This window comes from Phyllobates terribilis, unplaced genomic scaffold (assembly GCF_046119375.1).
Source record: "Phyllobates terribilis strain yellow unplaced genomic scaffold, ASM4611937v1 Scaffold_614__1_contigs__length_971095, whole genome shotgun sequence".
Lineage (NCBI taxonomy): Eukaryota > Metazoa > Chordata > Amphibia > Anura > Dendrobatidae > Phyllobates > Phyllobates terribilis.
Window position 1 is genome coordinate 209,778 of NW_027363374.1, and position 26,326 is coordinate 236,103.

The 26,326-nt window shown below is 45.1% G+C and overlaps 1 long non-coding RNA gene across 2 annotated transcripts in view; it reads left to right on the forward strand.

Moving 5' to 3' along the window:
• Positions 1-26,326, forward strand: part of LOC141233751 (uncharacterized) — a 174,028-nt gene that overhangs the window by 94,444 nt on the left and 53,258 nt on the right. Inside the window, exons 4-5 of one of the 2 annotated variants that reach the window (XR_012299787.1) lie at positions 12,054-12,132; positions 13,213-13,387. This is a non-coding gene — a long non-coding RNA (uncharacterized lncRNA). Of the gene's footprint in view, positions 1-12,053; positions 12,133-13,212; positions 15,391-26,326 lie in introns of those variants that run through there. The other variant, XR_012299786.1, reaches the window with a different exon arrangement.

Genomic DNA, 26,326 nt, shown 5'->3' on the forward strand with positions numbered 1-26,326 from the left:
ATATAATTTCCATCGATGACAGATACTGTAGGAAATACGGATCGGGTGCGCTGGATTTCAGCATGCAGAATCTTTCCTTTTCACAGGAGACAAAATAATCCTGAAGACCTTGGCAGCGGCTTATTCTCATGTTCAGCTGTACAAGTGCACGCTTGTCCGCTCCAGGAGTGCATGCATATGGGGGACTAGTGAGTGATGATAACTGTCAATCAAAGAAGTGTTTAAAGGGAATCTGTCACCAGACTTTTATCATTTAATCTGACAGCAGCATAATGTAGGACCAGAGACCCTAATTCCAGTGATGGAATGGGCTGTTTGCTGTAGTTTTTATAAAATTATGGAGTTCTCAGCAGATTATCACTAGAAGACTAGTAAACCTGCTGCCACGTAGTCCTCAACATTCATGAGCTGTGTATAGCCCCGGCCACTCCACTGATTGGCTGCTGCTTTCTGCCTATGCACAGTGTACACAGAAAGCTGGCAATCAGTGGTGTGGGCGGGGTAATACACAGCTCAGCATTCAGAGACCTGATAGATCTGCAGCAGATAAAACTGTGATTTTATCCACTGCAATAAGCAGCGCAGTAAGTGATACATCACTAGAATCAGCTTCTCTGTCCCTGTATTATAATGCTCTTAGATGGGGAAGCAAAGACCTGGTGACAGATTCCCTTTCACTGACATCTATCTAAGGTGTATGGCTGCCTTTACTCTGACTAAAAACAGAAAGTGTAAAACCAGTATGCCCTACAACAGTTGTAGAAATGATGGGTTAGCTGGCTTTTTTTATCTTTTGGGCTACTTTACTATGTTTTGCAGCAATTGTATATTTCCAGGGTTCAGAAAATGTAGAATCATGGCAAAAACAAACTCCAGAGTACAATGAAGACCTGGTTATATACACTATTTAACACTATATTTCATTTACATCATACATTACTGGGATTTTAAAAATAAGGCAACCCCTCTCCAAATGATGTATTAGGGCAGTGGTGGGGAACCATCAGCTCGCAGGCCATTTACGGCCCAAGATTTCCTTTTCTCCTTCCCCCGGGCAGGTTCCTGGGGACTGCAGTGCTTGGGCCGGGGATCACAGCGCTCTGTGCTGACTGCCGGCACTACTTAATGCTGCGGTGCATAAAATAAATGATTACATCCTACTTTGTGGATGGTATCGGCGTACTCTGCCCTCCGGTCCCACCCACAGCAGTAGCAGAAGCCCCTCCTGTGATGTATACTGTATCTATTACCCACCATGGACCAAACCTCCAGATACCACTCACCATCAGAATAAATAATTTATGTGTAAGGTGCCTCAGCGAGGTAGTCGTGGGCGAGCTGTAGCCCCTGCTCGCTCTGGCACCCTACAGGCAATACGTGTCCTCCCTCTGAAGTGTGGCTGTGTATGTGGTGCTCTCCACTTACTTCAAGCCATCCGATCGCAGCTGTCTCCAGGCATTTCTCTTCTGGGACCAGGGCAGCAATAAATTCAGAGGACACGATGTTCATAACCATAACTGTGACTTTACTTGGGGAAGAGGAATATGTACAATATTTACAGGCAGATATAATGGATAAGGCCCGACAGGTTATTATCTCCCTCACAGGCACTGGTAACATCTTCAGCCCTGGTTCCCTCTTTGAGTGAAGCATCTCTGTGACTCTATTTCTAGCCCAAGAGACTCTTCTGCAATACCAACAGTGTTCCGGATCTGATATCTCCCCCACGTCTTAGCCTGGAGTCCTATTTATCTTCCTCTGCTACCTGCAGACTAGAAGTGCCCCGGGTCCTCAATATCACCGTGGCGTCTTGTGGCTGGTTACAGGTACTGCATCCCACAAGGAATTATGCCAGGAACAAGCTCTATAACACTCAAGGCTTGATCAGGGCACTAAGTCCCCCCTGTACTCTACTGACTGAACCACTGAAGCTAACCCCTTAGCTTGGCCTAACAACAGTTCAGAGAGGTTTAACTACTTCATTGTCAAGAGGAAGGCTACATCCTTCCCCACTATTACATTCCCCCACACTTTAATGTTGGTCGTCCCCGACCACACTAAACAATCAATACAGATCAGCATTTATGGCATCATATCACATTACTATATTACTAAAACATTTTACTACAAGACTGGTCCTGAAGTCTTCTTCTTGGGAAGGAGACCGGCCCTTCTCGGTTAAGGGCCCCGGAACTGAAATTCAGGACAGTCCATTGTTATAACACTTGACTCTTGCTCAACAATACTGGTCCTTCTTGGTAAGGACCCTGGAAACGCAATGTTCATGTCCATATTTTTTAAGACAAGTCACCCACTAATAGCCTTCAATCTCCTTTGAAGGCTGCATTCTGAGGCACACGGTCACAGGGAACACCCCGTGAGTCTCTCTCTTCTTGGCCTTAGTGGGGGTCACCGGTTCTTCCCGCTAGGCCGCAAGTCTCTTAGGTTTAGAAGATAGCCATCATCAAGGTGTGCCTCAGCGTTGCAAATTCCAGCAGAAAAAGGCGCAAACCAACCTTCAACTGTCTGCTGCTACTACAGGCCCACCTGGCCTCGAGGGTATCTCAAACAGTCCCTCTGATTCCTTTTCAGAAAGAGAAAACACACAGGCCTTCTGGCCAAGAAGGTATCAACAGTCCTTCCTAGAATAACAAAGGCGAGGCGCCTTAAACTTCGTTTCCTGAGACTCGACTGGTCTTCAACCTTTAACTAGGGGTTCCTCGAAACTCGACCCCTCAAAATAGCCTGCTGGATGAATCGAGTAACTGCAACTGCCCAGAGGGCACCTTGGTCACTGCTCAGGTGTCTCACAGAATTTCTCCATTTTCTTCCAGACTCCTCTCAGGCAGAACCAAGCCACTTCCAGCTGAAGTTATCACTGGAACTACCTGCACATCTGCATCAGACTCCCAGAGTGAAGTCAAGGCCCAAAGTCCTTCCTGAAGCTCCTCTACCATCTTCCTCCCCTCAGCATACCACCGCTCTATGCTACTGAGGAATTCACCGCAGCTTTTTTGGGTTGGCAACTGAGCAGCATGCAATAGTTGCTGGCTTGCGTCCGGCCTTACTGAACAGGATGGAGCTGAGGCTTGCATAACTTCTGCAGTGGGACACACCTCTTCTTGGTATTCTAGAGAGGTCATGGACGCTCCAGTCCCTGGAGCGGTGTACGCTGAGTGCCTCCATTTAGGCTGAGCCACAATAACTGGGAATGGTAATATGTCTGGAACTACTTGATCGCGGTGATCAGGTCCCCAGGGCAGACAAAAGACTCCAAGTCCCCGCCAGTACTCGTCCACTGCATACGGGTCCCCATATTGACTCTCACCGCTCATGCCTTCCATCTCTTCATCATCACCGCCAATGCTCATTCTCAATACAGGCTGGGCTCTTGGCTCGTAAACACGGTGTGTCATCACAACTGATATCGTCCCCAGCTCCTTACCTCTCATGCGCTGTTAGAACTCTCCTGTTAGGTTTTTTCTAGTTTGCTGGTCACATGACCATTTTTGCCTATTTACTCCGGCTCCGCCCTCCTGGCCTTGCTGGACTTCATTGTATTTTCTACTCTTGAGCTAGCTTGGTACTCTGTTACCTTTCTCTGTTAGTTTTGCTAGGTCTTCTGACCTCTATGTTCTATGTTGTGTGTTTGTCTTTTACTGCTACAATTTCTGCTAGGAGGTGTCCAACTTTATCCCAGTCCCTAGTTCTTGTAGGGATCCCTCGCTTGCATCTATAGGTCTTCGTACAGACTAGCCGAGGACTTTAGCGGGTCTGATCGCAGGATCAGGTTCCCCGTTACATCGTAGGGATCCAGTTTAGTTCTATTGTAGGGACAGATCTCCTGTCTTTCCTTAGTGCTTGTAGCAGATCATAACATGCGCTGGGACGAAAATGGTGCTGGTCGCTCGCTGATGACGCGCGTCCTGCGCGTCCAACTCCTCCTCTTTCTGGGCTGGCCTTCTGATGCGACCATCGCGTCACACCTAACTGTCAGCAGCTCCGCCTTCAGCCGTGCCCAATTTCTGGGCGCGCTGGTACTCACTGGGCCGGACTTCGTTTTGTGCCGCGCCCTCTTCTTCACTGGACGTCCCATTCTGGGACGCATCTTCACTGCTGGGCCCATCCTTCTTTGGGCCAGAACTCGTAGGGGCTGGACATCTTTTCATGCTCTCCGGTGACGTCCACTCCCACGATAGGGGGTTCTTCTCCTAGACTTTACCGCCACTGTCACCATCTTGGAATCCATGCTTCGGGCCGCCATCTTGGGCCGCATGTCTTCCAACACTTTCTCCTCAGTGTTCTTCGTCGGCTCTTCCCCGTTTTCTTCATGCGAGGAGCTCACATCCTGCCGACTTCGCCAAATGTAGGGTGCCTCAGCGAGGTAGTCGTGGGCGAGCTGTAGACCCTGCTCGCTCTGGCACCCTACAGACAATACGTGTCCTCCCTCTGAAGTGTTGCTGTGTATGTGGTGCTCTCCACTTACTTCAAGCCATCCGATCATGGCTGTCTCCAGGCATTTCTCTTCTGGGACCAGGGCAGCAATAAATTCAGAGGATACGATGTTCATAACCATAACTGTGACTTTACTTGGGGAAGAGGAATATGTACAATATTTACAGGCAGATATAATGGATAAGGCCCGACAGGTTATTATCTCCCTCACAGGCACTGGCAACTGTAGCGTCGGCGTCCCTGCCTCCTGCTAGGCAGGGACGCTATTCCCCTCACCTCTCCGCTCCGTGCCCGGCATCTTCCTCCTGCTCTGCTGGCAGCGCGCGCTCCTCCCCGGTCACTGTGCTTAGGGCGCGCGCGCGCTCCCCCTCTCTTAAAGGGGCCGCGCGCGCCGCCCTAAGGAGTCCCCGGCCGATGGCCGGAGGACCTCTCCATATATAAGGCACCTCTTCCAAGATGGAGGTGCCCGAGCAATGTTGTTGCAATGCCTTTCAACTCTGCTTCAGCCCTCAGGTCCCGTTACCTGCCAGTCACCTGCCAGATTCCTGCCTGTTTCTTATCTACCTGCGGTCCGACAGTCTGCCTACCAGCCCTGCCAGTCTGTCTATGGATCTGTCTGCCTGCTCACCTGGGAACGCTCACCTGTTACCTGCCTGCTAGCCTACCTGGAGGCTCCGCCGTCATGTGCTGTGATCACCTGCCTGTCCAGAGACTCTTGCCCGCTCACCTGGGAGCGCTCACCTGCTACCTGCCTGCTAACCTACCTGGAGGCTCCGCCGTCACGTGCCGTGACCACCTGCCTGTCCAGAGACTCTTCCCCACTCACCTGGGAGCGCTTACCTGCTACCTGCCTGCTAGCCTACCTGGAGGCTCCGCCGTCACGTGCAGTGACCACCTGCCTGTCCAGAGACTCTTGCCCGCTCACCTGGGAGCGCACATCGGCCACCTGCCTGCTAGCCTACCTGGAGGCTCTGCCGTCACTTGCCGTGACCTCCTGCTTGTCCAGAGACTCTCGCCTGCTCACCTGGGAGCACACATCTGCTACTTGCCTGCTAGCCTACCTGGAGGCTCTGCCGTCACAGGCCGTGACCACCCGTCTGTCAAGAGACTGTCCCCGTCACTTGCCGTGTCCTCCTGCTCTTCAACCCAGAGACTGTCCCTGTCACTTGCCGTATCCTCCTGCCCTTCTACCCAGAGACTGTCCCTGTCACTTGCCGTGACTACCTGCCCGCCTTCCCTGGGAGCCACCTGCTTCCTTACAAGGACTGCCCCTTTGTATAGTAGCTCAGAGGTTCCACCTCCCAGACCCGTTACAGCAACATCTTCAGCCCTGGTTCTCTCTTTGAGTGAAGCGTCTCTGTGACTCTATCTCTAGCCCAAGAGACTCTTCTGCAATACCAACAGTGTTCTGGATCTGATATCTCCCCCACGTCTTAGCCTGGAGTCCTATTTATCTTCCTCTGCTACCTGCAGACTAGAAGTGCCCCGGGTCCTCAATATCTCTGTTGAGTTTCTCCGGCCGGCTAACAGGACTGTTGCGCAGGGAGACCTTTGCACTGGTGATCCCACTGTCTGAGGGTATGGAGCTCCCGTCTACCCTAGCAGCCACCATATAGTTAGGCTGCCCGTACAGTTCACTGTCCTAACTCTTTCTGGCCCATCACTTCCTGCTTCTTGGAACTAAGCAGGGATTTTCCTAATGTGCCCACCCTCTGTGGGCTGCCATCAGACAGCATTAACCCCATCACTGCCTGTAACACTGCTAGCTGACTCAACCTGACATCTGCACCCAGGACAGTGGCATCTTGTGGCTGGTTACAGGTACTGCAGCCCACAAGGAATTATGCCAGGAACAAGCTCTATAACACTCAAGGCTTGATCAGGGCACTAAGTTCCCCCTCTACTCTACTGACTGAACCACTGAAGCGAACCCCTTAGCTTGGCCTAACAACAGTTCAGAGAGGTTTAACTACTTCAGTGTCAAGAGGAAGGCTACGTGAAGTGTTGGCATAAAATTTTACATAAATATACTTGGAAAAGGAGTAAATAAAAGAAGTTAAAGTGGACCTGTCACCAAATTTCGTGATACATTCTGAATACATTATCTTAGACTTTGAATATCATTTTAAGACAGGCTGTATGATGCTATATGAAAGCTTTCCTGCCTAATTTGAAAATGAGTTTTTATGAGTCTAGGTCTAGCTGGACTCATAAAATGCTGTTTTAAATTTCAGAATTAGACAGCCATTTTGATATTGATTTACATGGTAAGCACACCAGTCTCATCAGCTTTAAAAGACATGACTAACAGATCCACTCTTAAGGTGTATTCCCATCTTAGACAGTTGTGTCCATAGAATATGCCATAAATGTCTGACAAATGCCGTTTTCACATTTGTACTCCACACCTTTTTTTCAGAATGGGTGTTCCCTCTCCTGCTTTTATATTTTTTTCCGTAACTCCCATGTAAATCAATTAAGAAGACCACGAATATGCACGATCATCTTTCTATTCATAGTAAATTGGAGTGCATCTATCAGACAGTGATGACATATCCTGTGGATAGGCAATAACTATTTATGTTGGAAATACCCTTTTATTAGACTGTTTAATGCTTAAAGGGGTTTTCTATGAGTTAAGAAATTCTTAGCCTGAAATGTTTTTGTGTTGAAAGTTATTTCAATGCATTTTCTCTTGATTTGATGTTTTTTCTGGTACCATTATCCTGGGCACATGCCTCTCATTGGCTTTCAGGTTTGAAGTCATGTTGCCAGTTCAGTTTACCATAATTATAACTTTACATTGTGGTATTCCATTCCCATCATCTTTATCCCACCACTATACCTCCTTTTTCCATCTATAACCACAGAATACCTTTCTTGCTGCACTAATATATTCTACTACCTATTGAGCCCGTTCTACGCCCGGGTGGTGAGCATTTTTTTATTAATATATGGTCTCCCATGCTGGTATGTGCTGCCCCCATCCTGGTATTTGTGCTCCCCAATCCTGTTCCTCCATCCTGTTATGTGCTGCCCTCATCCCTATCCTGGTATGCATGGCACGCCTTATTCCTATCCTTGTATGCATGACACCCCTCACCACTAATTTTGGTATGCATGGCACCCTCATCCCCAATCCTGGTATGCATGGCACCCCTCACCCCCAATCCTGGTATGCATGGCACCCTTCATCCCCAATCCAGGTATGCATGGCACCCTTCATCCCCAATCCTGGTATGCATGGCACCCTTCATCCCCAATCCTGTTATGCATGGCACCCCTCATCCCCAATCCTGATATGTATGGTACCCAATACCTCATCCTGGTATGCATGGCTTCCTCATCTCGAATACTGGTATGCATGGTACCCCTCATCCAAAATCCTGGTATGTATGGCACTACTCATCCCTATCCTGGTATGTATGGTACCCCTCATCCTGGTATGCATGGCACCCCATCCCTCATCCTGGTATGCATGGTACCTCGCATCCCTATTCTGGTATGTATGGTACCCCTCAACCTGGTATACATGGCACCCCTCATCCCAATTCTGGTATGTATGGCCTCCTCATTCCTCAATCCTGGTATGCATGGTACCCCTCATCCCTATTCTGGTATGCATGGTACCCCTCATCCTAGTATACATGGCACCCCTCATCCCAATTCTTGTATGTATGGCCTCCTCATCCCTCAATCCTGGTATGCATGGTACCCTGCATTCCTATCCTGGTATGTATGGTACCCCTCATCCCTATTCTGGTATGCATAGTACCGCTCATCCGAGTTTGCATGGCACCCCATCCCTCATCCTGGTATGCATGGCACCCCATCCCTCATCCTGGTATGCATGGCACCCCATCCCTCATCCTGGTATGCATGGCTCCCCATCCCTCATCCTGGTATGCATGGTACCCCACATCCCAATTCTGGTATGTATGGCACCCCTCATCCTCCAATGCTGGTATGTATGGCCTCCTCATCCTCCAATCCTGATATGCATGGCACCCAACCACTCATCCTGGTATGCATGGCTCCCACATCACCAATCCTGGCATGTATGGCCCCCTCATCCCTATCCTGGTATGCATGGCACTCCTCATCCCCCAATCCTGGTATGCATGGCACCACATATTCCGATTCTGGTATGCATGGTACCTCTCATCCCTATTCTGGTATGCATGGTACCCCTCATCCTGGTATGCATGGCACCCCATCCATCATCCTGGTATGCATGGTACCCCGCATTCCTATCCTGGTATGTATGGTACTCCTCATCCCCAATGCTGGTATGCATGGCACCCTTCACCCCCCAATACTGGTATGTATGGCACCCCTCACCCCCAATCCTGGTATGCATGGCCCCTCTCATCCCCCAATCCTAGTATACATGGTACCCTTCATCCCCCAATCTTGGTATACATGGTCCACTCACCCCTCAATCCTGGTATGCATCATCCCCTCACCCCCAATACTGGTATGCATGGTACCCCTCATCCTGGTATGCATGGTACCCCTCATCCTGGTATGCATGGTACCCCTCATCCTGGTATGCATGGTACCCCTCATCCTGGCATGCATGGCACCCCATCCATCATCCTGGTATGCATGGTACCCCACATTCCTATCCTGGTATGTATGGTACTCCTCATCCCCAATGCTGTTATACATGGCACCCCTCACCCCCCAATCCTGGTATGCATGGTACCCCTCATCCCCCAATCCTGGTATGCATGGTACCCCTCATCCCCCAATCCTGGTATGCATGGTACCCCTCAACCCCCAATCCTGGTATGCATGGTCCCCTCATTCCCCAATCCTGGTATGTATCGTACCCCTCATCCCCCAATCCTGGTATGTGTGGCCCCCTCACACCCCAATCCGGGTATGTATGGCACCCCTCATCCCTTTCACGCTGCACACATACAAAAAAAACACTTATACTCACCTTTCTTCCCTGTTCTCCAGTGTTGCAGTGTCATGTTCTGCTGGAGGCCAGGGGAGGAGTGAGCGCCGGAGTATGTGCATGCCCATACCACGCTGTCCAGCGCCATTTTGCTGAAGACACACTGCAAATGTGTCTTCAGTAAAATGGCGCCGGATAGCGCTATGCGCATACGCCGACTCCTTCACTCTTGCCACGGTGTCCGGCGAGAAGAGAGGCACCGCGGCAACACTCTTCCCGGTCAGGTAAATATGTAAGTATGGCGCCGGAGATCGCGGTATTCGTTCAGTGTCCACTCATACCGTGATCTCCAGTGCCATACACTCCTCTTACCTGTAACGGCTCTATGCGTTCTTCTGTCTGGAGCCAGACTGCACATCACGCATGCGCAGTCTATAGAGGTTTCAGACAGAGGGACACTTGCAGAGTTATATTATAGATTCCCATTACATCCCCTTGCACCAGGTCCACCTTTCCATATGTGATGGGCTGGAGGCTACTGAAATGGTGCACAGTTTGGAGCGACTGTGGGGTAAGTACAGTGACTAAGGAATATGACCGTTCTCAACATGAACTGTGATATGCAGGGAATTTAGTGGAGGAGACTATACTGGGGTTACAGAGCAGTAGCTGATGATGTTAGCCCTATCCCATGTGTGAAGTAGTGCTTTTGCTTCAAAAGCATCCAGCAACTAGAAGAGTTAACACAATCACAGGGACAGGAAGTGGTTTGCTTCAGAAGCATCCAGCAACTAGAGGGGTTAACACAGTCACAGGAAACAGGGAGTGGTTAGCAGATCCCCAGGGCGATTGTGGGGAACTTGTTTACTATTCTGGCAGCAACCAAAGGGATGAGTGGTGTGTGATCTGTCTCTCACAGAAGTTCAGGCAAGTGAACCATAATGGATCAAGATTCCAGTACAGAGTGAAGCTGGGAAAAGGTCAGAATCACATTGTACTGCTAGCTGAGGAAGTCTATCATCGGGCAAGAAGATAAAGACTGGAAGGAATTGTGTCACAGGGATCATCTCCCTCACCAAACCCTCCCCCCTCCTCCATCTCACTGTACTATAAAGAATGCTGTTGATTTCTGTGCCTTTGTGAAGAAGCTGTTTAATGTTGAAGAAGGACTTGATTTGTACTGGCTGTGCTTCTATATTAAATTCTACTGTTCACCTGATCATGAGGACTCTGTCAAGTGTGTCTGTGCCAGCAAGTGAATACATCTTATGCCTGAGAAAGCTGCAATGTATGGACGCTCTGAGTAACTGTTATCCCAGGATTCCAAGAATTCATGAGACCTGTCTCACCCCAATCTAAACCTAGCAGCATGCACGTAACTCATGTACAACATGTGGTTGATGATGTGGTGCATATTGGGGCAGTGACATTAGTTCGGGAAAGCCATATGACAGATGGCCATAACATCACTGTCATGATGGGAAAGAATCGGCAGCGAGATCATGTGACCCAACTCCCCACAAAAAAAAAGTTGAATTAACTCTAAATTCCTTGCCATGTGCATATTCACTACAGCAGTCAAAAATTAAATTAGTCACAGCGGAATGAATAGAATATAAAGAAGACACAGACACAATGAATAGAGTTTATTAATTTATTTTTATTCTCATCTATTATCAAATTTAGTTACATTTTTCATCCAGTGCCATTTAAAGGATTTACTGCATAAAAAGTATATGAACCAGAGGAAGGCAAAACAACCCCATGTGTGGGGAAAAATTCCTTCCTGATCCCAAGCAGTGGCGATCGGCTAGTCCCTGGTTCACTGCAGTGTCAGCTCTGGATGGGACCCTGTCACACCTTTACATGGAATATTTTATATGAATCTAACACATATATGTCTATCTTATCTTTATATCTAGGCTATTTAATGCTTATGTCTAACCTTTAATGCTTATGTCTAACCAAGGGCACACTACACTGGTCGATTTTTGGGAATTGGGGTTTACCTATACTTATTACATACCTATGCTTATCCTTTCTTACATATACTTTACTTAACTATGCTTATCCTTTTTTATTTTTTATTGAATGCTAAATATATTTATCCCTTTTTATCAGCACTTATCCTTTTTTACCTATTCTAATCCTTTCCCACTTATAATTCTCCTCTTTTACCTATACTTATCTTTTTTTATTAAATTTTAAATATACTTCTTCATTACTTATTCTTATCCTTTTTTACCTATACTTATCTTACCTACACTTTTTTATCTATACTAATCCTTTTATTTCCTAAACTTACCTATGCTTCGTTTTTTGCCTATATTTATCCTTTTTTATCTAAACTTATTCTTCTTTACCTATACTTACATATGCTTATCCTTTTTAACCTATAAATATACCTTCTTGCCTATTTTAAATCCTTTTTTGTCTACACTTATCCTTTCTTCTTACCAATACTTATACTTTCTTACTTATAGATGCCTATATTTATTCTTTCTTACCTATATTTACCTATACTTATACTTTCTTACCAATACTTACCTATAGTTATTCTATCTTACTTAGACTTATTATTTTTTTCCTATACTTATCCTCTTGCACCTACACTTATCCTTACTTATATTTTCTTACTTATATTTACCTATACTTATCCTTTCTTATATTTACCTACACTTATCATTTATAGATATATCTATGTGGAGGTTCCTGATGATGTTGGACGTCCTATCTTCTGGTCTTCTCTCCATGGTCTTCTGGAAGCTCAGGTACACAGCTTGCTCTGAGATTATTGAGCTGGTGTCTTGTTGAGGGTTTTCTAGTTGACAAATGAAAACCCTCTGAACATGGCCTGGTCCTTTGGTGTTATAGATAATGCAGCCTCTGCCGCTTGGATCTTGTCAAGCTTAAAAGCACGGAATCTGGGTTTAGGCTTAGTTGGCTATAGAAAAGATACAGAAAAAAGTAATGGTGAACTTGGTGACTAATCAAAACAGTCTTGACTTGAAGTATTGAAAAAAATGGCTCAATATTAAATGAATGTTTTCAAATGTAAATAAAATATCTTAGAGACAACACCAGCACCATGAGTATTGCAGCTCCAGTCGAGTCACTTCAAAGAGCTGCAGTGCCACTAATCATCTCTATGACCAATCATACTTCTGTCTCATCATGCATAGGATGCAGAATTATGTGCAGGTAGTACGAGAAGTTTCTAAATAAGTACAATCTGTACTTATTACTTCAACTCTGAACACTTTGACCTGTTAACAGACTCTTTCCAAATTGGTCTAGCTCCATCAGTCATTTGTTTTTAAAAAATGTGTTCATATTTTTTGTTTTATTTTTTCTTCTAGTCAAAATCACCAGTGGAGACTATAAAAAGGAGAATTATTATTGAAAAATGTAAACTAATCTTCTTTAGATGCACTTCCAGGTTTGCCTGAAAAGTTATCAAAATTTTGTGAACTGGTCCTTATGGAGAGCTCATTTAAATTTATTTTTAGCCAAGAATCTTCTTCTTTAGCTACAGCTGCAGATCCCTTTGCAATGCTTTGCCAGATTAAATGGCTTGCACCTGACAGAACATATGACTAGTTATTTATTTGCATATAACCTGCAAGAGTCTGAAAGAAGTACAATACTATAGACTAGATATGCACACTAATAAATTAAATAGTCCAACCAGCCCAGTCGTCTATAATAGTAATGTAAAGATTAGCGCTGTCTAAATCATTTTCCAACCCTGACCTTAAACATAATGTATCACAGAGCCCAAAGCGTGGAAGCTTGTGGGAGAGTATCTTATTCAGATCCATGTAACAATTCTGTACATTCACTTACTACAGGGATGTATGGTGGGGCCATCCTAAGGGCTTCCACTGAGACCCAATCGATTCGCTGGAAGAAGGGGTGTTCTCGGATGTTACTATTGACTCCTAATCGCTGGACAGGATCTTCCTGGAGGAGCTGTTCAATGATGTCCTTGGCGCCGGAGGAAGATTCATCAAAGAGTGTTGGATGGTAATTACACTCACTGGTCAGCATTTCGTTTAAGATGACTCCAAACGAATACCAGTCTACTCCGGCGTTATACTCCTCCATGTCCAGGATCTGCCATAGAGAAGCATTATTAGTAGTGCTACCTCTTGTATGTCACCGTACTTATATGTCACTCATATTATTATGTGATTCTACAGTAAATGACAGGAAGTCTTATTACTTAATCAAGAGACAAAAAGTATCTCTCATAATTATGCGCCATAAATTAAATTAATAAAGGTTATTAAAAATCAGAATGAATGTAATCTGTATGATTGTGATGGCACACACAACACTCAGCTCAGTGTATTACTGGCTCAGACTTTTACCTCTTCACCCTGGGTGATTTTTCATTTTTTCGCCCCCTTCTTACAATAGCTTTATTTTTTATCTACATAACCATATGAGGGCTTGTTTATTGCGGGACGAGTTGTACTTTTGAAGGACACCATTGATTTTATCATGTGATGCACTTGAAAGTGGTAAAAAAAAAATCAAATGTATTAAAATTGCAAAAAAAGTTCAATTTCAATATTTTTTTTTACATTTTATTTTATTTAGCATGTTCACTATAAATCTGATCTGGCAAAATGATTATCGAGGTCAGTACAATTACGCAGATACTAAACGTGATTAAATTTTTACTGATACCATTTTGAGGTAGATACAATGTTTTGATCACCTCTTATTGCATTTTATTAAAATGTTGCAGAGTGATCGGACTTTTACCAACACAGCAATACCAGATATGTGTATTTTTACTTTTTTAATGTTTTTTTTATTTTTAATGGGGCAAATGGGTGGGTGATTTGAACTTTTCTGTGTTTTTTAGTTTCCTCATGTTTGTAAAAACATTTTTTACTTTTTACTGTATTTATTAGTCTCTTTAGGGGAATTAAAGCTGCGACTGTCTGATTGCTGATGCACTGCTATGTATAGTTAAAATCACAATCTCCAATTAAATCAGCCATCATCAGCCGGAAAAGATGCGGGCTCGGCGTGCGACCCCGCATCAAAGGCAGGGACATGACATATGACCAACATGTATGCCATATGTCATGAAGGGGTTACTTTTATATTGTTGATCAGAACAGGTCATCAATATAAGATTGGTGGAACACCCGGCAGTCCCACTGATTAGCTGTTATCTCCTCCGCCGGTGGTTGAAAATAACGAATAAACAGAGGTCACAGCTCCGTTTACTGGTTAGTGGCAGCTGCTGGTATTACATATTAGCCCCTACTGAAATGAACACGGACTGATCTACAGATCTCGGTCCTGACCAATATACAGTACAGAGGTGCGATGTTCTGCTCTGATTACATCAGGTTGCAGTCAGAGATAAGAACAGCTAATCAGTGTGATCGGTCCCCCAATGATTTTATATTGATGAACTAGCCTAAATAAAGCTCATCAATGTGAAAGTATCCAAAGACCTTATAAACACAAAAAATAAAAACATTCTATTCTCACCTCAGGAGCCATGTAACCCATGGTCCCAGCGAAACCGGTGGCTGTTCGGTCTCCATGCATGTTTTCAAGTGCGAGACCGTAATCCGTGATCTTAATGTGGCCCGTATCAGCCACCAGGATGTTCTCGGGCTTTAGGTCTCTGAAAGAAAAAATAAAAGTAACCTGAGTATAAAGTAAGTGTCCTTATATCGGTGGTCATATGATGACATTCGTGAATAAACATATTTTCTCTTCCTGCTGCACTTTCCTCATTTGAGAACTCCTTTACAGTATGCCCTAACTGTATCACTGTAGGGATCATTGTATTATATGTGACGGCCGCTCAGCTGCAGCTTCCAGACAGTGATACCAGATAGGACTACTAGACCCCAGTTACAGGACATCAGTCTGCGGATCACCAGGGTTTAGGAGCTGAGTGCAGCCAAGCTTTAAGGGCTTGTACACATGACCGTATTTTTGGAAAGAGTGTGATCTGACAAAACATCGGATAGCACTTTGACCAATATTATTCTATGGGCCCGTGTACATGTCCGATTTTCTCCTCGGACCGATCGCAGCATGCCCGATTTGGAGAGAATATACGCTGGTGTGACCCAGCCTCAGGCTGAGTTCACACGATGCGTATTTCATGTGTTTCCGCGGCGTTTTTGCAGTTGCATAAACGCCGCGGAAACGCATGAAAAACGCATGGTAGAAGGGAAGCAATGTTCCCCAATGGAAATCTGCATGTGCTGTGCCCATGATGCGGATTTTTCCGCAGCGTGAACGCTGCGGTCAAAAATCCGCAGCATGTCAATTAATTTTGCGGAAACGCGGCGATTTCGCCGCCATTGACTTACATTAGAACGCGCCAATTCCGCAAGACAGCATCTGTACTTGCGCTATTGGCGCGTTCTAATATGCGGATGGTACCCGAGTGTGGAGGAGAGGAGAGTCTCATCCACACCCAGGTACCATTAAAAAAGCTGTAAAAAAAGAATAAAATAAAAAATAAATGTATTCTTACCTTCTGTCGGCCCGCACAGCGCTCCCGCTTGGTTCCCGGCACTTGCAGTGAGTTGTAGGACCTGCGCGGACGTCAGAGTCATGTGACGGGTCACGTGACGCTGATGTCGGCAGGTCTTTCAATTCAAAGTTGCCGGCAGCCGGGAACTTTGTAAAGCAGGACAGCGCGGGCCATCGGAGGTAAGTATATACACTCTCTCGGGTCACACTATATAAATCCATGCTGTTTGCATGGATTTATATAGTGTGACCTAGTTGTCAAGCACTTTCCAGGTGATGCTAAAATCGCCTGGAAAGCGCTTGTCAATCTGCATGCGGAAACGCATGTGAATCTGCATGTGGATCCGCATGTATTCTGCAGGAAAAACGCATGCACAATCTGCATGCGTTTTTTCTGCCAGGGAGATGCAGAAATGATGCAGAAATTTTCTGCTTCATTTCTGCATCGTGTGCACATACCCTCACACTGACTACATTACCTGTGGATGACGCCCTTAGAATGGAGGAACTGGATCCCACACACTAGTTCGGCGGCATAAAATCTGACAAGGAGAAAATTAATAAGTATCAGATCCCATAAATAGTAAACTTAGGAATTGATATTAGTCAATAGGAGCATCATTCTATATTATTCTGTCATTGGACAATTTTCTTTCATTATTCTAAGCATTTTCATTTCAGATACTTTACACAACAATGAGAATGAATCTGAGCTCTTGACTGTTATAAAGTATTTCCACATTCAGAAGTAGAGAAAATCTCAGGAGTCAGGACCTGACATGTCAGGAGTGGAAGTAACACTGTGACCTACAGTATCTAACTGCTCTTTTATATACAACGTAACTTAGAGGGTTTTTTTAAGAGGTTATCTGGTCTCAGAAGAAAAGTCTGCAGTCACTCTATGTATGGGCATTGCACACTTACACGATTTGGCAGTCTGCCATCATGTAGAGTGATTGCTGACTTTTCTTCTGAGACCGGACAACTCCTTTAACACATTACCTGGCACTGGTGATGTCAAGCGGCCCCTTCCTGTGTAGAAGTTGGTAAAAGTCCCCGCAGCTCATGAATTCCATACCAAGAAAAACATTCATCTGTAACATGGAACATTCTCATTTATTATACAGTAAAGGCAAATACACAATTCAGTACTTTAAGGGGGTTTCCATCCAAGAAAGTTAAAGTATATTGCAAAGATATGTAGTCACTCAATAAAAAGGTGGTTTAACTGCTGCGACCCATAAAATTCTAAACCATGATATAGAATATATTAATAAATTTAGAAAGTCTTGTTTCAACCAATGTTTGGTAATAATTATTTTTCATTTAATTATAGACATAGTGTCACGGATGTGTCAGGTGTGACAGACAGTCGCTCTGGATCCAGCTGTAGAAGGTCACTGCGCTTGGCATTGCAGACACCTTCTTAATCCTCTCATCTCTGCAGTATAGTTATATCCTTCGCCCTTCAGGACCCAGCAGCGACCTCCACCTTCTGCTGCTGATTGACACACCCTTGCTTGGTAGTTAAAAACTCTCAGTTTCTCCAGAGACTCGCCAGTGATGGCACTATGTACCTCTGTACAGGCTTGGAGTACTAGCAGTCAGCCAATCTCATTTTTGGTGCTCTTGGGGGACAGTTGGTGTTATCTTTCTGCTGTCTGCTCAAGCTAATTGTATCCCCTTTGTTTGTTTACCTTGTTGTCTTTAGTTTGTAGTGGGGCCTGACTAGTGCTCACCCTGTCCCCTCCCTATCTAGGGCCTAGCTCTAGGGACATTCAGGGCTCAGGTTCCTGCTCAGCGATATGTGCAGAACCTATATAGGGACGATAAGGTAGGCAGGGTGATATTAGATCTGCATAGGGGTCTCCACTCCTCCTTGCCCTAGTTGTTGGGCTCCCCCTATTCTTCCCGTTGTTGTACACTTATTCCTTCCCTCACCTTGATTGATACATAGGCCCAGATTCATAATTTGCATTTTTTTAATCACTTTCCTGTCTTGTCTTGCCGTATTTGTTGCTGATTTTGGTGCTAAATTCTTCAAAATGGCGCACACGATTAAAGAATTTGGTGAAAAGTCAAAAATAGTCTTGTTTCTGCCTTGAACTGTTTTTGCAACTTTTTGGCCTCAAAAATCACACAAATTGCAAATTGGCCCAAAAATTTGGCCAAAAAACTGGCTTTCTCAAAAAATACGCCAAGGGGGACTGAAATGAAGGCTGTGTCATATTTGCGACTTCACAATTGATGATTTAGATAAAATCATCTGGAATCACTAAACTCTGGCAAAAAAAAGTGGAAAAGCAGGCAAGCTCATATAAAATAGACTTCAAAAAAGGCGCTAATAAAGTGAAGAATTGAGTTCAAACAAAAGAAGGGGCAAAACCAGACAAAAAACAGACGTAAAGGCAATGATGAATCAAGGACATAATGTTATCTCTCTGTTTTGTATAAAGCTGCTATACAGTAGCTGTTTTCTGTGCATTCTGTTTCCCAAAAAGTGGAATGAGGCTGTATGACCACTATGCGTTTTTTACGCATTTCCGCAGCAGAAACGCTTAAAAAACGCTTGGTAGAAAGTCTGCAATGTTCCCCAATGATAATCTGCTTGTGCTGTGCACATGCTGCGGAAATTTCCGCTGCGGATTATCATTGCCGAAAAATCCGCAGCACTGCCAATTATTTCGCGGAATCGCGGCGATTTTGCCGCCATTGACTTGCATTGAATCGCTTAATATCCGCATGACTACATGTGTACATGCGGATATTAAGCGATTCAATGTGTGAATGGTACCCGGGTCTGGAGAAAAGGAGACTCTCATCCAGACCCGGGTAACATAGTACCTGCAAAAAAAAAAGAATTTAAAATAAAAAAATACATTATACTCACCTTCCGATGGGCCCCGGTCTCCATAGCGATGCGTCCTGGCTCCCACGCTGACGTTGACAGTCGCGTGACCTGTCACATGACTAAATGACGTCATGGAAGATGGAAGGTCCTTTTACACAACCGCGAGACACCGGGGAGACTGGACGCATCGGATAAGGAGACCGGGGGCCATCGGAAGATGAGTATATGTTTTTGTTTGTTTTTTTACCATTTTTATTCTTTGTTTTAACTAACTTGGTCACACTATATAAAAATCAATGACAGTTGCATCGATTTATATAGTGTGACCAAGCTGTCAAGCACTTTCCAAGTGATGCTAAAATCGCTTGGAAAGCGCTCGACAACCCGCATGCGAAATCGCATGTGAAAAACGCTTCACATACGCTTGTCCCTGGCAGGAAAAACGCATGTAAAATCCGCATGTACAATCCGCATGTGTTTTTTCTGCCAGGGAGATGCAGAAACGCTCAGGAAAAATCCGGAGCATTTCTGCATCGTGGGCACTTAGCCTAAAAGACAGTTATAAAGTCCTGTGTACTTTATAATAAGGCTGAGTTCACACGATGCGTATTTCATGCGTTTCCGCGGCGTTTTTGCAGTTGCGTAAACGCCGCGGAAACGCATGAAAAACGCATGGTAGAAGGGAAGCAATGTTCCCCAATGGAAATCCGCATGTGCTGTGCCCATGATGCGGATTTTTCCGCAGCGTGAACGCTGCGGTCAAAAATCCGCAGCATGTCAATTAATTTTGCGGAAACGCGGCGATTTCGCCGCCATTGACTTGCATTAGAACGCGCCAATTCCGCAAGACAGCATCTGTACTTGCGCTATTGGCGCGTTCTAATATGCGGATGGTACCCGGGTGTGGAGGAGAGGAGAGTCTCATCCACACCCAGGTACCATTAAAAAAGCTGTAAAAAAAAGAATAAAATAAAAAATAAATGTATTCTTACCTTCTGTCGGCCCGCACAGCGCTCCCGCTTGGTTCCCGGCACTTGCAGTGAGTTGTAGGACCTGCGCGGACGTCAGAGTCATGTGACGGGTCACGTGACGCTGATGTCGGCAGGTCTTTCAATTCAAAGTTGCCGGCAGCCGGGAACTTTGTAAAGCAGGACAGCGCGGGCCATCGGAGGTAAGTATATACACTCTCTCGGGTCACACTATATAAATCCATGCTGTTTGCATGGATTTATATAGTGTGACCTAGTTGTCAAGCACTTTCTAGGTGATGCTAAAATCGCCTGGAAAGCGCTTGTCAATCTGCATGCGGAAACGCATGTGGATCTGCATGTGGATCCGCATGTATTCTGCAGGAAAAACGCATGCACAATCGGCATGCGTTTTTTCTGCCAGGGAGATGCAGAAATGATGCAGAAATTTTCTGCTTCATTTCTGCATCGTGTGCACATACCCTAATACTAAAGTAAAGTCCAGGCTATGCAGAAAAAAACAGCTATGTTAATAACAACAACAAAGCAATGAGTCTTGTAAAACAGCAACACAAAAAATATTTGTTTGTTTTTTTGTTTGGTTTTATTTTTTCACTATGTTAATGTAGCAAAACATAAAAATTATATAAATCAGTTTTTTCCATAATCCTAAAGACCCTGAGAATAAAGTTAACATATTATGTAAGTAGCATAAAACCCCCAAAATACTAACATACTTGCTATTTTTTTCAATCCAACCCTAGAAAATGAATAAATGTTATCCAGTACAATATGTGCACTCTAAAATGGTGCAATTAAAAATACAACACGTCATGCAAAATTAAATATAGACTTTCAAACAGCTATAGTGATAGAAGTATAGAAAAGTTGCACTTTTAGGTTATGTGCCCATGATGCAGAAATGCTGCATATTTTTTCCACTTCTCCCTGGCAGGAAAAATGCATGCGGATTTTACATGCGTTTTTCCCGCCAGGTAGAAGAGTTTGTCAAGCATTTTTCCATGCATTTCTGCATGCGGGTTATCAAGCGCTTTTCCAAGCGATTTTAGCATCACTTGGAAAGTGCTTGACAACTTTGTCACACTATATAAATCCAGGCAACCGGCATGGATTTATATATTGTGACCAAGTAATAGTTAAAAAAAAGAATAGGAATGGTAAAAAATAAAAAATAATGATTATACTTACCTTCCGATGGCCCCTGGTGTTTTCTCCGCTCCGTCCGGTCTCCCCGGTGTCTCGCGGTAGTGTGAAAGGACCTGCGATTACGTCATTGAGTCATTTGACAGGTCCTCACACCACCGCAAGGCGAGCAAGAGACCGGGCGCATCGCTGAGGAGGCCGGGGGACATCAGAAGGTGAGTATGATCTTTATTTTTTTAATTTTAAATTCTTTTTTTTTTACAGGTTCTATGGTACCCGGGTCTGGAGGAGAGTCTCCTCTTCTCCAGCCCCGGGTACCATCCGCACATTGAAACGCTTAATATCCGTGTGTGCAAATGTGCTGACACGGATATTAAGCGATTCAATGCAAGTCAATGGCGGCAATTACGCTGCGTGTCCGCAAAATTAATGGACATGCACAGCACATGCGGATTATTATTGGGGACCATGGGGCACGTATAACCAAGCGTTTAAGCGTTTTCGCTGTGGAAATTCTGCGGCAAAAATGCTTGAAAAACGCATAGTGGGCACGCAGCCTAAGACTGCAGAGATGAAAAAAAAAATGAAAATTGCTGCTCTCTTACAGCCTCTGCTCCTTCTTTATGGGGATAAAGGGGTTGTTCAGGTTAGGAAAAAGACTTGCTTTTCTTCCAGAAAAAAAGTATTTCTGCCCATGAGCTGCGCCTGGTATTTCAGCTTAGCCACATTCAAGATTATACAGAACCATTTTGCTCTGAACATTAATACCCCGTACATCACCTCTGTAGAGTTTGTCCCTGGCAGAGGTATTGTCCATTGAGCAGTGAAGCTTGTAGTGCATGCAGTGACATTTGTTAAAGGGGTTTTCCACTCTTATGATGTACCTATCCTTAGAATAGGTCATTAATATCAGTTTTGTGGGGGTCCGATCAGCTGCTACCATCTCTGCCAAAAGCCGGATGTAAACAGTGTACAGAGCAAACAAGGTTTAGTGGTCGCTCCTGGTACAGCAGGATAGCTCCTATTTAGGCAAATAGGTCATCAACATAAGAGAAGTGGTCACTAAGTAGTCACAATTCTACCTTGGTCTGGAATCCAAAGTCCGCGTGGACGAGGAAGGGGCTTCCAGATGCCAGCTGAAGAACTCGCCTCTCCACCATGACATCCAGCCTATCACCTCCGGCTAGCAGGGCTCTTTTGCTGATGATCTTAATAGCAAATTCTTGGCGGGTTAAAGTATCTTCCGCCATCAGGACCTTTCCAAAGCTTCCGATGCCGAGCACATGGTGGAATAATAATCTCTCTTTGATGGAATGAGAGATTGTGCTGGAGCTGGATGGCCGAACACCGCTGCATCCTATCAGGGGAGAAAAATAGGAAATATTACAATAAATCTAACATTTACAGGACATTATTTAGACTGAGGAAATCTTCTGTTCTAAGTAAAGCTTGTACTTCATTTTATAAATTGTCTTAATGGATTTTATTAGTAAGAAACTTAGTATTCATGTAATCAATCTGACATAGTTTTGTCTGTTAAAGAGGAGAAGTCATAAAATAATTCCATTTCCATTATACACTTGGTTGTGATTAGGTTGAACAATATGAACATTTAAAGGGTTTTTCCATAATGACACTTATCACTAGCGACAAATCGCATAGATTTTACCAGGACATTCGATTTACAGTGAATTTATACTCCTCAAATTCAATTTCCTTTATTAAGCTCTGGAGTACTGGGGTGTGGAAAGACTCCCAAAGCATAGTAAAGGTAAGATGTAGAAAAAAAGAACCCAAAAAACTAATACTCACCTCACTTCTCACCTTTCCTGCTCTCTGTCCCCCGCAAGGTCCTTGTCGCTGCTCCTTACCACCAGAGTGCACTGATGGAATCCGGTCATCTTCACACTAAGACAGGACTTCTGGCCGTGACTAGGCCTGGGATGTCCTTGCATGTGCGAAGGAATTTCCCGGGCCTACTCGCAGCTGGAAGTTCTGGTCTAGAGTCACGAAGCAAGTCATGATGTTAAGACATGCGCCACGATCTTACGATGAGCGCTCTAGACCAGGACTTTCAGACACAGGGACATCCAGGGTCTACTCCCAACCTAGTGTGAAGAGGCGTCAGTGCACGTTGATGGTAAGTAGAGGTGTTGAGGACCGTACGGGAGAGAATGAGTAGCAGAGACATTCGTTTTTTAACCTTTTGTCGCCCCTGTACAGTTCAACAAGATGGTGGCCACCATTTTGCTGAATTCCTACAAGCTACAAAAATATGGAAAAGAATACTGATTTTTGTAAAATTCAACTTCACTTGAATAAATTATCCATTCTCTACTTATCACCTTTTCTGGGACCCTCATGATCACTAGAACAAGACACCTGCAGTCGACCAGTGCGAGGGCATTTGATAGGGTGGGGGTGAAACATGCGCACGGTCGGACTAGGGTGTCTGGGGCCCACAGGGAAAATTGACTCTAAGGACCCACCCTACAGCTATATGCAAATACCTGTTATCCGTTACCCCTGTTATAGTGGAGCGTCGCCTGTAAAACACAGGCAGCTCCTGCACATCTACTGTGCACCATTATAACTGGGATGTACAATTCTGGTAGTTTATATTACAGGGGTTCTTTGATGAAAACAAGTTATCACCAATTCACAGGTTAGGTAGGAGATATCTTATTGATCGGTGGAATCCGACCATTGGAAACCGCACCGATCTGAAGAATGGGGAACTTTTATCCCTGACAGGACACTTTTATGTCCATTTTAAAATGGAGCTGCATGTGGGATATCTGACCGCAGCTCCATTTATTCTCTTTGGGGCTTCCAGAAAAAAACAAGAGCAGAGCTCGCAGCCACTGAGGGAATGAATGGATCGGTGGTCGAGTTGCCCATGAGCTCCAGTCTAATGGGGAGAAAAACTTTACATTCTGCAGATAGGTGCAGGTCCCAGCAGTCAGACCCCCACCAATCAATAACTTTTAGGTCACGTTCACAGAATTTTTTCATCACTTATTTGTAAGCCAAAACCAGGATAGGAACAATCAGAGGAAAAGTATAATAGAATCACGTCACCACGTCTGTATTTATCACCCACTCATGGTTTTGGCTGACAAATATTGATGTAAAATCCTGACCAAATACTGAACGTGTGAATGTGGCCTTAGGATAAGCGATTATGTGTTTCCACTGGAGAACCTCTCTAAGTGCATATTTGCTATTGTGTAATAGACACAGGACAGGGAGGGGTTAAATGTCAATGTAATTAATCTCTATTGAAAATAAAGGATCTTATACTTATTGATATGAGAGAGAACAAGTGAATCCTCCAAACACAACGTAAACTCCTATACCAAGACCAATAATACCACATAGAAGGGGACAAATACCGTCACACTATGATCAGACCACATATTACCATCTTCTCCCCCCTCATCATGGACTCCTACGTAGCATCCTGTCCCTCCCAATCATGTGCCCCTATATAGCATCCTCTCCCTCATGTGCCCTTATATAGCATCATCTCCCTCATATGCCTCTATATAGCATCATCACCCTCATGTGCCCCTATATAGCAACCTCTCCCTCATGTGCCCCTATATAGCATCCTCTCCCTCATGTGCCCCTATATAGCATCCTCTCCCTCATGTGCCCCTATGTAGCATCTTCTCCCTCATGTGCCCCTATGTAGCGTCATCTCCCTCATGTGCCCCTATATAGCATCATCGCCCTCATGTGCCTCTATATAGCATCCTCTCCCTCATGTGCCCCTATATAGCATCCTCTCCCTCATGTGCCCCTATGTAGCATCTTCTCCCTCATGTGCCCCTATATAGCATCATCTCCCTCATGTGCCCCTATATAGCATCATCTCCCTCATGTGCCCCTATATAGCATCATCTCCCTCATGTGCCCCTATATAGCATCCTCTCCCTCATTTTCCCCTATATAGCATCATCTCCCTCATGTGCCCCATATAGCATCTTCTCCCTCATGTGCCCCTATATAGTATCCTCTCCCTCATGTGCCCCTATATAGCATCCTCTCCCTCATGTGCCCCTATGTAGCGTCATCTCCCTCATGTGCCCCTATATAGCATCATCTCCCTCATGTGCCTCTATATAGCATCCTCTCCCTCATGTGCCCCATATAGCATCCTCTCCCTCATGTGCCCCTATATAGCATCCTCTCCCTCATGTGCCCCTATATAGCATCAACTCCCTCATGTGCCCCTATATAGCATCCTCTCCCTCATGTGCCCCTATATAGCATTCTCTCCCTCATGTGCCCCTATATAGCATTCTCTCCCTCATGTGCCCCTATATAGCATCATCTCCCTCATGTGCCCCTATGTAGCGTCATCTCCCTCATGTGCCCCTATATAGCATCATCGCCCTCAAGTGCCTCTATATAGCATCCTCTCCCTCATGTGCCCCATATAGCATCCTCTCCCTCATGTGCCCCTATATAGCATCCTCTCCCTCATGTGCCCCTATATAGCATCAACTCCCTCATGTGCCCCTATATAGCATCCTCTCCCTCATGTGCCCCTATATAGCATTCTCTCCCTCATGTGCCCCTATATAGCATTCTCTCCCTCATGTGCCCCTATATAGCATCATCTCCCTCATGTGCCCCTATATAGTATCCTCTCCCTCATGTGCCCATATATAGCATCTTCTCCCTCATGTGCCCCTATATAGCATCATCTCCCTCATGTGCCCCTATATAGCATCATCTCCCTCATGTGCCCCTATATAGCATCATCTCCCTCATGTGCCCCTATATAGCATCCTCTCCCTCATTTGCCCCTATATAGCATCCTCTCCCTCATGTGCCCCTATATAGTATCCTCTCCCTCATGTGCCCCTATGTAGCGTCATCTCCCTCATGTGCCCCTATATAGCATCATCTCCCTCATGTGCCCCTATATAGCATCCTCTCCCTCATGTGCCCCATATAGCATCCTCTCCCTCATGTGCCCCTATATAGCATCCTCTCCCTCATGTGCCCCTATATAGCATCAACTCCCTCATGTGCCCCTATATACCATCCTCTCCCTCATGTGCCCCTATATAGCATCCTCTCCCTCATGTGCCCCTATATAGCATCATCTCCCTCATGTGCCCGTATATAGTATCCTCTCCCTCATGTGCCCCTATGTAGCGTCATCTCCCTCATGTGCCCCTATATAGCATCATCTCCCTCATGTGCCCCTATATAGTATCCTCTCCCTCATGTGCCCCTATATACCATCCTCTCCCTCATGTGCCCCTATATAGCATTCTCTCCCTCATGTGCCCCTATATAGCATCATCTCCCTCATGTGCCCCTATATAGTATCCTCTCCCTCATGTGCCCCTATGTAGCGTCATCTCCCTCATGTGCCCCTATATAGCATCATCTCCCTCATGTGCCCCTATATAGCATCCTCTCCCTCATGTGCCCCATATA